The sequence below is a fragment of the Prosopis cineraria genome, unplaced genomic scaffold (genome assembly GCF_029017545.1).
Source record: "Prosopis cineraria cultivar Desert tree isolate PC_DT_omini unplaced genomic scaffold, ASM2901754v1 PC8, whole genome shotgun sequence".
NCBI lineage: Eukaryota > Viridiplantae > Streptophyta > Magnoliopsida > Fabales > Fabaceae > Prosopis > Prosopis cineraria.
In genome coordinates this window covers 27,511,717-27,526,047 of record NW_026555339.1, presented here as the reverse complement: position 1 = coordinate 27,526,047, position 14,331 = coordinate 27,511,717, and positions in this window count along the sequence as shown.

Genomic DNA, 14,331 nt, shown 5'->3' with positions numbered 1-14,331 from the left:
ACAATTGAAAAAGTTTAGGAGTGAAAAACAAGAAAGATGTAACATGGATGCTGAATTTTTCTGATCTGTGTTGAAAAGTGGGTGAATGTTGAAAAATGTAACATGGAAGCTAAATTTATGTAGTCGAGGTTGAGATCATGGAATGGATAGTTGTGAAGTACTAAGTTTGTATGTTGCTCGTAATTGTTCCAAGTTTATTTCCCATATGACAAGTACTTCAGCAAAAGAAGTATTTTATTATCTTTATGTTGATGGACATTTTGTAAAAGATTCCTAAGGAAAAATGACCTATGAAGGTGCGAGATTAATTTTTAAATTGATTAGAGAAGGCGTAAATCATGAAAAGTTGTTGAGGATGGTGTCATTAGTGACAGAAGTTGAAAGTGGTGCAGCTGACTTGAAATTTACAGTGAAGTTTAGTGAAAATACATACATAAATTTGTTAGATTATGAGAAAGTACAACATTTGATAAAGTACAATAATGAGTCAGCACATGTGTATGTTGAGACAAATGATAATGAAATACATGAAGTAATGGATTATTCGGTGAAGTAAGTTGTTCTTAGTTATTTGTGTGTTTAATTAGTTTAATCACCATTTATATTGACCTGTGAGTAATTGTGAATGTAGGATGGAGGATTTGTTACCATGGTCACTGCTAGGATCTCCCTATAGGCAAGAGCTTCAAAGTATATCACACTCTTTGCCATGTTCAACACAAAATGCTCTTGCATCATTGATTGAGGTTAATTCGGTAAAATGGAAGGATTTATTTATGGGTATTGGCTAGACATTTGATGATGCAATTGTATTCAGAAAAGCACTATATAAATACAGCCTTGCTTATAGGTTTGGTTACATATTTGTGAGAAACAGCCCTAAAAAGATTATTGTCAAATGCAATATTAATGGTTGTAAATGAAAGATATCAGCTTATGCTCTTAGAAAGACAACCTCTATATTGTGTGTCAAAAAATTGCACAAAGAACACATGCATTCTACTCAAGATAACCTCCTATTAAAGTAAAAGGTTAGCTCAAGATTGACATCATCAATCATCATTGATACTGTGAAGGGAAATGTGGAAAAAACTTTAAATGAGATTAGACAAGACCTGTACAAAGAGTATGGGTTAAATATCACATGTCGGCAAGCTTTGAGGGGAAAAAATAGAGCCTTGGAGGAAATATATAGGCTTCCATAACAATCATACATGTTGATTCCATGGCTTTGTGAGAAATTGAAGGAGATAGACCCAGACATAGTTGCAAAGTGGGTTGCCTCGACAAATTATAGATTTGATAAACTTTTTATTGCATATGGATGCTACATCAAAAGGTTTCTTCAAGATGCTCGTCCAATTTTGTTTATTGATGGAAGTCATTTAAGTGGTCTATATAAGGGGACTTTGCTAGCAGCTTCTGCAATTGATGCAAATAATGACTTATTCCCTTTGGCTCATGCAATAGTGGGTGGAGAAACATATGATAATTAGGCTTGGTTTTTTAAAAATGTGACAGAGATCACACATCGAGTTCAATTGACCATAGTGTCAGACAGGTATAATGTTATTATTGGTGCAGTGCGTGCAATATTTGATGGCAATTGACATGCTTTTTTCATCATCATATCAAAGAAAATTACAACTTTAAATTTACAAAAATTAATAGAGGCATGCAAAGGATTGATGGTATAACTAAGGAAGATGCACTCAAGTTGTTGGATAATATTACAGATGCAAGGTTGGAAACAGAAGTTTATGTTGCTGTGGGTTATTTGATGGTTTTCTCCCTACAATTGGCAAGATGGTTAGAAACAAATAGAGATATAGATCATTGGGCCTTAGCAAGATTTTCATGCAAAAAATGGGACAACATAACAACAAACCATGCTAAATCTTTCAATGCTTGGCTTGTGAAAGAGAGAAAACATTATATATGTGCATTGATAAATAAGCACCGAACAAAATTAGCGAGAAAGCTATATAATAACAAGATAGAAATGGTGGATTGGTTAAATAGAGTTGGACCACGTGTTGAAGTGAAGTTAAGGGAGAATGTATTAAGAGCTGAAATTATGGTGGCTAAACATTATAGTGTGAATATGATACTAGTGAAGGTAGAAAACAATAACTTGAAAGTAAATCTAACATTGCGAGAATGCTCTTGTCAAGAATGGAAAATGATAGGAATTCCTTGTGCACATGCATGCACAGCAATAAAATTAGTTCATGGTAATGTGTATTCATATGTTGAAAGATGCTACACTATCCGGGCATAAGAAAAATTTTACAGCTCCACAATGATTTTGGTGGAAATCATTGACATGCCTCAGTTAATCGAGCTACATTATGAAGATTATGAAAACAATACCTTTTTGAAACCACCACTAACTACATGTCCCTCAGAGTAACCACCTATCAAGCGAACAGAGTCACAGTTTCAGAATCAAAAGGTGTATCATTGCTCAAGATATAATCAAGCTAGACATACCAAGAATATATGTAGGAATCCCAATCCAATGTAAGGATTGAAAGGGGTTGAAAACCATATTGGAATGCATATAGTTTTTATTTATTTTATGTATGTTACTGTTAAATGACCTTTTTTACAGACACCTACTTCATATTTTTTTTGTACTTGTGGAGGTAATAAGTTATGTAAATGAGATTGCAGTCTATATTTTTTTAGGTAAGCAAACTGCATAGGTATCATTTAGGTAGATAGAATATTTTTTGTGTAAAAAGGGATGCAAATATGATGTAAATGCATTGAAATCAGTATAATATAATGCTGATGAAAATTTTAGGTCTAAATTTGTATAAGTGTAAATGATGTAATAACATAAGACTACTGAATTCACTAACATAGCATAGGGATATTGCTAATGTAACTACTAACAATATAGAACCTCACTTGGGATTAAATTTTTTCACAGTATTTCAGACATTTAAAACACTTGTCAGATAATGGGGTCTAATAATGTTAGTTGGGAATTTCATATCTGAAGTAAGAGAAATTCATACCATATGTTGTGAAATGAATAACCCTACTTGGGTATCATTGTTTATCAGAAGATACTTATCAGAAATCGAGATCCAACAATCTTACCTGAGAATTCCTTAACCTGAGTTAGAAAAGTAGCTAAAATATAATGTGAAATGTCCTAACATGACTTGGGAACCTTTTGTTTAAGGGTAAGTTTTACCACAGATTGGGTTCCAGGAACCTCATTTGAGAATTTCCTAACCTACCTTACCTTAGAAAAGTAACTAACGTATGTTGTGAACGTGCTTAAAGTGATTTAGGAATTTATTGTTTAAGAATAAGTCTCACCACAAGTTGGGTTCCAACAAAGTCACTAGGGAATGTCCTAACTTTTCCTTGGGAAAAAGCTGAACAGATGTTTTGAAAGAGACTAACGTGACTTGGGAATTCACTACGTAAGGAAAAGCCATTTGGCACAAGTTTTGTTCCAGCAACCTCACTAAGAAATTTGGTAACATAAGTTGGGAAAGTAACTAATATATGTTGTGAAAGTTCCTAATGTGACTTGGGAATTTATTATTTGATAAAAACTGACGTGACACAAATTGGGTTCCAGCAAAGTCACTTACAAATGTCCTAACCTAACTTGAGAAAAAGCTGAATGTATGTTTTGAAAGAGCCTAACGTGACTTGGGAATCCACTGCTTAAGGATAAGCCATTTGGCCCAAGTTTTGTTCCAACAACCTCTTTTGGGAATTTGGTAATATAAGTTGCGAAAGCAACTAACATATGTTGTGAAAGTTCCTAACGTGACTTGGGAATTTATTATTTGATGAAAACTGACGTGGCACAAGTTGGATTCTAGCAAAGTCACTTGGGATTGTCCTAACCTAACTTGGGAAAAAGGTGAATGTATATTTTGAAAGAGCCTAACGTGTATTGGAAATTCATTATGTAAGGATAAGTCACTAGGCACGATTTATGTTCCATTAACCTCACTTGAAAATTCCATAACATATCTTGTGAAAAAATCGAATGTCAATTTTGAAAGTAATGTGAGTCAATGAAAATCAAGCACGGTTTGTCAAATTTCTTGTACATGTAGCCAACGATTTTTTGAATTAATTGTTGTATCATATACATGAAGCTACAGAAAAATACTTGATTACATAAAGATGTAATTTACATATCACAATTGTCTACACTATGATTTCAATCTTTTGGATTTTGCATGCCCAGGATTCGAAATGGACGTCATGACTTGAGAGCTCACTTTGTTGTGTGGATGAGTCATCAGCCAATACAATACCTCACTCTTCATTTCACTCAATTGTTCTCACACAATCAGATAAAGTCAACTCATAAGACACAAAATTGTCACACATAAGAATTATATCTTAACTTTAACATTTGTTCTTACCATTGTTAATGAAGGCATAGTTAGGCCACCCCATTCCTCTCATGCAATATTATTCCATTGTCTAAGGCAAAATATGACATACGTTCTACAATTAGATCTACAAAAAATATAAAAGCTGTCAGCACTTAGTTAGGAAATATACACATAATTACATGTATACAATTTCAACTTTTTTACTCACGTCATTAGTTGTTGTTCTATAGGCACCACTGTCAACTCTAGGTTATAATTGTCATCAATAAGTTCAGGTTTTAGTTTCATTAATATTTCTACAAACCTTTTTTTTTTTTGAGAATAATAACAAAGTAAATGAGAAGCTTTCACCAACGAAATTTTATATATCATTATCTAGAAAAAGGCACACCATAAAATATGCCATTTTTTCCTTCTCTTTAGGTAACAGAGCTTCCTTTGCTTTCTTTATATTCTTCTTTTTCTTCTTTGATTATTTATCAGATGGTAGTATCGAGCCTAGCATATAAATTGTGGCTATTTTTGGCTCCACAATATAGCAAAATCAATGCAATGCAATGCAAACACTATAGGAAAAAAATGAAATCATAATCTCCTATGTTATACCCGATGTTAGTTGGCATAAAGTCCTTCAAATAGATATCCAAGTCCTATCTTTTTTATTAGTGAATTATGGTTCCTTGAATTGGAAAATTAAATACTTATAACTTATAAGCACCTAATAAAATAAAGGAATTAAATCGTCAAACAAACCGCAAAATCTGGATAAAAAATGTGTCGCCGCATAACTTGATCCTTTTCCTTTTGCTCATTGACCAAAAGTCTTCCAATCAATATAACAACCTACATAAAAAATAATAGTTACATTAAAATTTTACTATAACTTGATCTATTTTAACTAGCATACTTTCTCACCAAACTATTGATCCATTGTCTAGGACCTAGATACTTACATTCATATCTTGTAGATAATACTATTCAATCTCCACAATTTTCCTATTAAAGAAAACAAAATTATATCAACCAATCGCTTATGACTATATTAACTAGTAAGGTTGAATATCAAACTCATGTCCTTCATTTTGTGGAATAGACTTTATGCAGTATTGATAAACCTCTTTCTTTATGCATTGTCCTCTTTCTTCACGTACTCTTTTTGCCTTCCCTCTATCATCCAAAAAGGGTCAACGAATAGTGCTGACTATTTTTCGTTATGACCTTCTTAGTGTCATTTCACCCTTAGAACCTTGTTTTCTAATTTGCTTTTCTACTTCTTCTTCTTGTGCACTCGATTCTCCCTCCTCTTCATTTTCATCTCATTTTGCTTGTCCTTCCTCTTCTTCTTTTTCATCTTCTCTGGATCCCCCTTCCTCTTCATTTTCATTTCCTTCTGCTTGTCCTTCCTCTTCTTCCTTCTCATCTTCTCTGGATTCTCCATCCTCTTCATTTTCATCTCTTGTCTCTTCTCCTCCTTCTTCTTTGCCATCATGTCCAACTCTTCCTCCTCTTCCTCTTCACCATCATGCTTTTGAATAACTTCCTTTCCTCTTCTTTTACCTTGGAGCTCAAGGAGTCTTTGTATAATTCTGCATGTAAAGGTCACAACATCTCTATATATCTCTTTTATGTCCTGTACCATTTAAAATATTATATGTTTAAAATTACATAAAACATAACTTTCCTAATTAACAACCATCATTTTGCCCTTACTGGATCATAAAATGAATTCATTTTTAGAAGCTCTACTGAGAAGCTGTCATGTCCTCAAGAAGGGTGATATAAAATGCCATGATCACTTGCCTTCTCAAGTTGAACTCGTGCTATCGCTCTCTCCTCTATCCAATGTTCTAAAGCATCTTTTTGTAATGGCACCTCAATTGGCTCCAATGGAAACATTTGAAAGTAGAAAATCTGCATATTTACATCTATATCATATAACCCACAGATTTTTGTTCAAAATAATTAACTTATAACAAGTTATATCTTAATGCATCCACATACTACAAGAAGAAATAAGTATCCTCCAACAGTTTTTTTATGCCTATCCTTCTTCTTCCATGCTTTATATTCAGCTACCTCCTTTCCAAGCTCAGATAGTATAAAGGATGGCCAATCATAAAATACAATTCCCAAATTTAATCCAGACATGACTTTCAATAGTTTATCACTTATCTTAGAACTCGAACTTGGACAAAGAAAATTCCCTAAGTAATAGAGAACGAAGAGAAACTAAAATCTATCATTTTCTTTTTCCGAGAGTATCCTGTCCTTTATTACATTATAGGATACTCTTTTAAAGTCCTTGTTTAAGGACTTTAACTTATTTTTATCCCCATTCATATCAACCATCTTCCTATCATTAGGCAAGCCAAGTAAGGTATGAATTGCTTTGCCATTGATGACTTTCCTTTGACCTCTAATGAAAAGGGATGATGTAGGAGGATCAAATGCCTTCATCACTTTGTTGCATAAATCTCTAGGCAACTTGTGACATTTAATATTTAAAAGCTTACCAAAACCTCTTCTATTAACCTTTCCCTCAAGGATTTTCACATTTTGATATAATTAAAAACTTCTTTTATCTTTGTCGGAGAACACCTTGTCTCAAATGGAATCTGTCCAAGAAAAATAAGTCAATACCATTACTTGAATTCATCACATTTTTCATGCTTGAGATCAAAAATAACATACCTCATAAGCTTTTACACCAGCATTTTCCTCCTTAGCTAGAGGCTTATAGTGATCTTGTTTTTCTGATGACAACTTTTTCCATACTGCAATTGCTTTTACATTGAGTTTCTTCAAATCATTTCCTTAGGTTGTATACTTGCCATGATACACCTCTTTAAACTTGCTTAAGCCATAACAACTTTTTTGCCTTAAAGAATTTCCTTTTGTTTTAGTCATTATCTTGCACACAAACAATAAGGGTAAAAAATAAACTACTATTGGATGTATCTAACATCACTAATGAATACACATAATAACACTGTTGAATTTACTAAATATGAAATCTGAATTTTCTCCATATAATAGGGGAGGTTTAAGGAAAGTCACAGTCACAGCCTCCCTAACCTCTTCCTCCATAAATAGTACAAAGAATTTAAATAACCATAGCTTAGTTGACATCACTAAAACAATATTTATTTCCAATGGGATCCTAAAAGGATTGGCTAAAATATATCAATCTCAGTTATATCATCCATCAATTCAACATCAATAATTGTTCTAAAAATAAATCAATTTAGGTCAGAGCAACTCGAGCATCAAAAGAATGTTTAGCTTGGCAAAGAGTTGCATAAACAAATATCATAAGTAGTTAATTATCTATCCTAGCTTATCATACTTCATCAACAAAGAGTTGCAACTTCTATTGTATAAACAGAATATCTGAGCTCAACATGCAGTATTTGAGCTTGTATCTGAGCTCAAACAATGTTAAAAATTTATAGCAAAATAAGAGGAACCAAGTGATGCAATAAGATGGACATAGAGCACAAACAAGAGGAACCAAGATATGAGCTCGGCCAACAAAAGAGAAACCAAGAGGAACCAAGTGAACTAAATGTTACAAATTTCCAGTTCATTGCCAATATATGTGCTCAGCTAGCAAAAGAATAGAGGAAAATAAATTGATTTTAAAATATAAAAAGACCATGATGCCTTGATGAATAAAAGGTTTCTCAGTCTTTCTTCTCAAATTCATGGAAAAATCATAGAATAAAATAACAATTAGCTTTGAATATCATAAAAATTTAAAGAAATTTGGAACCATTTTGGGATCACAAATGAACATTGCTATGGCTTGCTGGAATGACACTAGAAAAAAATGCAGAATCAACAAAAATCACAGAAACAGTCTCGCCCCTACCGAAGAACAGAGGGAGGGAGGGAGGGAGGAAGAGAGAGGCATCAATCCTAGAATAAGAGAAGAGAGGGCACCGACCACAGAGCATGCACACTGGACCACCACTGACAAAAATGGGAGCAATAAAGAGGACCTTTCACTAGCAACTGCGTACCCCTGGAGCTGATATGGAGAACTCGATGAACGACAAAGAAGACGATCGAGCCACGATGAGAAGTAGCAACTAAGGAAGACACTGAAATAGAGCACAAATAGGGCTTTCTCATGTACACGGGTACATTTGTTTTGACCTCAGGGGCATTTTTGATAATTTTGATTATTTTTTTATCTTAATTAAGGACCATGGGATTTCTAAATTTGATGGTCTCCAACTGGAATTAATGTCCTTAGGGGGTCCTTAATTGTCATTTTTCCTTTTTCAAATACATGAGGAATAAATCATACTCCCTCTTATCCACTTTATTAGTCACATTCTAAAGAGTGAACTGATTCATTTTATAAATTATTAAATTAACAATAATATTTTATTTCAAATAAAATGTATAAATTATCCTTAAAGAGAAAGAGAGGGAGACAAAAAAATAATATTGAACCCATTTGTTTAAGATTAAAAATTAAGTGATTTTTATATAGTTTAAAAATTTTATGAAAAATGATTTATTTTATAGAAATTTTAAAAAAATTAGAAATTATTTTGTGTTTAAAATCATACAAAATCACTTTTTTTCTTAAATTAGATTCTTCTATCCATTTGTATTAAAATGTATATTCGTATTTGGCATATTATTTGCACTATCTCTTCAACAATTTTAAGAAATATTTTAGTTTTTTTATCATTCTCTCCAGACTTCTTTCGATGTACAAACTTCAAAGGCAAAAAAGAAAGATAGAAAACCCACATAGCTGCTTTTAGCACAGGGAATTGCATGGCTTTTGGATTTGTAAAAGAGCAACCATTCATTAAAATCTTCAAAGTCATTAATTGCTCAAGTGTGCTTTCTCTCTACTGGGCAAAATTATAAGCAAAACCCAAAATATAGACAATAGATATGATTAGGAAGATGATATCTTTTGATTCAAGCAAGAGGGAGCTAGTGGTTATTCTTGAAATCATAGATATGCTTGATTACTTGGCACTAGTAAGACCAGAACATTTGAAGCTATTGCTGCTGGTTTTAGAGAAGGTGGTGGAAAGGAGAAGGAGCAGAGGGTTTGATAGGGGTAAAGGAGGACTAAGTTTGCTAGTTATTCTCCTTAAGGGAACGGATATTGCAGTCACTTGCGAGATGGCAATAGGTGTAGAAGAGAGAGAAGGAGATAGAGAGAAAACGAAGATATTGCAGAGATGCTGATGAATGTTTTTTGGTGCTTCCATGAAAAGTGGCATGTCTGTGACTTCTTTCTCTCTCTTCTAGCATGTAACTTATTTCCAAAAGCTGCTCTAATTAGCTTCTCTAAATAATTAGTTTCTGATTTTTTTTCATATTCTGATTATTTTTAAAATTTTAAAAAATACTTAAAAACTTATTAAAAGTGATTATTTTTATAAAAAAAAGAACTTTCTTAGTAAAAGAAGCTAAAACAAATGACCCCATGATATAGTTTATTTACTTTTTGAGGGTTATGTTTGTAATTTTACTAAATTTTATTTTTTGTACTTTCGTTATATTGGTATTGACAAAGTTGATAGAAATGACTTATAAATTGAACCAGAGGGAGTACAATATAAAATGTATCACGTCATGTTAAAATTTAAAGGGAGAATGACAAAGAGGACCCAAAAGGATCAATTAATTTAAGTTAGGTCTTAAGTATCAAAATTTAAGAATTTACAACTCAATACCTTAATTTTGAAACTTCATTGTGATGAATTTGCAACTTGTATTCTAAATTTTAACAGAAAATTAATTTTTATAAAAATCATAAACATCTGTTAATTGTAGCTAATGAGATCCACTTTTCATTATCTCTTTCTAGTTAATGAAAGTTTATGATTTTAAAACAGTGAGGCAATATTGTTCCAATTTAATTAGTTTAGGGTGGAACATTGCTACAATGAGTAATTTAGGGACAACATTACTTCTCTAAGAATAGTTTAGGGTTAAAATCGCACCTTAACTCTAAAAAATTTGAAGTGATATTTTAGTAATAGATGTGACAAGTTCATTTTAGAATTGCCTAAACTCAACTACATTACTTGGCTACTACCTAACTTCGTTAAACCCTAGTTTTAATAATATCAAAATAGAGAATTTTTTTTTGCAGAAAATTTTATATTTGAAGACTTAAGAAAATTGGGACTACAACCTTAAATCTTTGCTTTTCTTCTCAAACTTTATCCCATGTCATTATGTGTCTTGAAATAAGTATTTGACTTACTTCGATTGTTTTGAACAAGATCAGTTGTGGTTATAGTGCATTTAATTTTTTTTATCAGCTTTTCTTGTTCATAATGGTATGAACTATCTAATATTAGTATCAAGGATCTCATACTCTTATCTTCATGGTCATATCAATTTTGCTTCTTCAAGTTCTTCATATTTGTATCAACTGTCTTAATACCGATGCCTGTGTATGAGTTGTACTTGTTCATACTAATATAAATGTTGCCCTTTGACCCTATGTTGCATCATTCATCTTAGCATGAACACTTCCTACTCATATCAATCTTATACAAACATCGTCTTTTATGATATTCATTACGGTGTGATTTACTTAATACCTTAATGAGTTTCAAACCTTCCTCTATCTCATATTCATATTCATACCGGTATTAAAACTTTCCTTATGGTATGAACTTAAAGTTTTCTACTCTATTTTTCACATACCAAAACAAAGTATTTCAATTCATATTTCACTCAATCCTCAATTCTTTCAGTTCCACTTAACCGTGTTCATCATTTTACTTTCCTGAAACTATTTTAAACTTGACAACGGGTTTGAATTATACTTTGTCATCTCTTTGATCTTTTCCCATACATATATCAAGTTTATCCTACCAGAAGTAATCTTTTTACTTTTCTATCATAGCATTTAATGCATATAGTTTTTATTTTTCTTAAGGCGCCAACAACACACAAGCCCACTGAAAAAGCACTATTTTACTTCCTCAAAAAGTGTATATCATAGAGTAGTGAAGATGAAGACTCTAACGGTTAAGTTTTGAGTCTGACAAATTTATTTCTAAGAATCAACTATAAAAACAACTCATTTATGAAATGGAAGATGAGTGAAGTGATTGAGCCAAATAAACACATTTATTGTCTACCAACCTTTTACTAATACAATCATTACTTTGAGAGTTTCATTGATTGTATGTTCACTCTAAGAGAGAGTTTTCATTATAGTAGTGATTCATTATTGAATTCACTCTATACTTCTCTGTATTTCTCATATGAAAGCGACTAACTTAAACTCGGGAGCTTAAGGGGATTTATAATCACTGTCATAAGGAGGAGAGTTTTAGACTTAATAAGAAGTCTATGTTGTATTGAGGCAACCAAGAGCTCGGTTCAATCTTATGGATGTAGTAAGAAATCTAAAGGGTACCTTAGGTATTGAATGTAGGCTCAAGTGGTTATAGCTAAATTAGATAAAATATCTATGCAAAACTTCTCTTCCCTTCACTCAATTTTATTTTGTGATATTGTTCTTTACTAATCTTTTTTATGCATTTCTCACTTTAAATTTTAATTAGCCCAATTCACCCCCTTTTGGGCAGTTTTTTACAAACTTTACTTGTCAATTGCTTACTTATACTTGTTAATTGTAAATAGTACTTGTTAAATATTTAACTAGTTAGTTTCATGACTCCATAAGATTTCATAATCTTAAGAACATTACTTATTATTTTTATAATTTTATTTGTTAATTTGCCAACATAACTTGTTTACTACTTAACTTAATTTATGAATGATTTACAAGACTTGTTCACTCAATTTGACCAAAAAACACCATTATTAGTTATTAATTTTTTACTTTACTTATTAATTTATCAATATTAGTTGTAAATTACCTGACTTCATTTGTTAATAATTATACTATTTTAATCTTTTTGTCCGAAATGTTAAATCATTAGCTATAAATTATTTAAATTTTACTTATTAATTTATCAATACCAGTTGTAAATTACATCACTTCACTTATTAATAATCATACTAGTTCAATCATTTTGTCCAAAATGTAGAATTATTAGTTCTTAATTCTTTAACTTTACTTGTTAATTTACCAATATCAGCTATCAATCATTTTTTCTTTCTTTTGTAGAAGGACATTTTAGCCTTCTCAGCCACCAATTTTATTTCAGTTCAATTCAAAAAACCTATGAAGAATTTTCATATGTTTGTGGAACCCACTGGTAAATATTTCTCTCCCTTAGTCCTTAGTTGAAATTCTCCCTATTATTTGTATAATTTTTATTATATATTACTAATTGAGTAAAATCATAATTGCCAATTATTTTATCCACTATTGGCATAAAATATTTTATCTAATTTAAATTTTATTTCCTGAATTATTAAATATATAATAATCTAGAAATTCCAAACTACATCTACAACCAAATATAGAGCATTTATGAGAAAATTGACTTGAAAATTTAGAATGGGGGAGGTAGTTAGGATAAGAAGGGAGAGAGGCAATAGGTGAGAAATGAAAAGGTTTGGTTAAATTTGAAATCTCTGCAAAATCTCCCACTATTTAAAGAGAAAATTGGAAAAAGAATGTAAGTCCCACATATTATTTACTCTCAATTTCCTCCCCCTCCCATTTTTTTCTCCTTAGCCAAGCCAAAAAAAAAAGAAAGTAATTTTACCTTTTTTTTTGTTTCACTTTTCTCTCTTACCAAGCACATAGTTTGGGTTCCTTGGACAATTGATCAAGTTGCCAAAACAAAAAAGGAAAGTCACATTCAAGGAGTTAGGGAAAAATTATTTGCAAATAAGGATCAATAACAAGTTCTATTCAAGAAAAAAAAGTGATGTTCCTATTTTAATAACAATCCATTCTATATTTGTTCTTATCTACAAATAACTGTCTTCCTAAGCCCTTGAATATGACTCTAAAAAAAAAGAATAAGATTTTTATGGGCTGCCTGAGCCCCTTTTTACTAGGCATAAAAAGTAGAGTAATGTCACCCTACTTTGTTAACAAACTAGATGGACATTGAACACATGCCAGAGGACATATTTTGAGTGCCATGTGAGCCTTATTAAATGCCATCTATGTGTCTTAGTCATCTATTGTGCCATGTAAACCCTACCCTCTTTAGAAATTTGATCATACCTAATTGAATGCTTCTCAGCTTCCTGTCTCCTCAACAATAACGGTTAAGTTAACGAGTTCTTCAACAATGAGAAGCAGGAAGAGGGTCATTTTCTTAAGACGATGTGGTAGAGAGCTCGATTATGAAGGTTGAACAATGTTGTCACTATCGGCTTAAAGATCTTTAGTGGATTGCATGGGGCAAGATGAACCTAGGGAGGATATTTTATTGTTGCTCAAATATTACCATGTGAGTGTTTGATCTTTTTTGTACTTTCTTATTCAATATTCCATTGTAAATTTTGGGTGATTTACAAGGACGGGGTTGTGGGTTTTTTATTTAACCTGATGATGAAATGGGTGCGAGGTCTAGGAAGGTGATAGAACACATTTATTACATACTTTTATTTATCAATCAGGACCCTTTTATTAATGATTTATCACTTCAAAGAGCACACATTACATTAGATTTAAAATTTTTCCTGAGTTTTTAAGTTTAGTACACTATGGCCATTTTGGTCTAAAAAAATAAACTTTTGAGAAAATGTACAAGAAAAATTGATAAAGTGCATTTTATGTCCAGTTGATGAGTGGTGGAATTATATTTTTAAAATTTATTTTAGTTTGGGAGTAATTAAATAAAAAGTTAATACTTTTTAAAGTGTCTTAGTTTGACCTAGTTTTCAGTTTGCTTTTGTGTGAAAATTCTTATATAATTTTATGCAGCCTAGAAGTTAGTTATTTTAATAAAATTTTCCTTCTAATTATAAATTTAGTTTTTCACATTAATTAGATTTCATTATGTGACATGCTATTTAA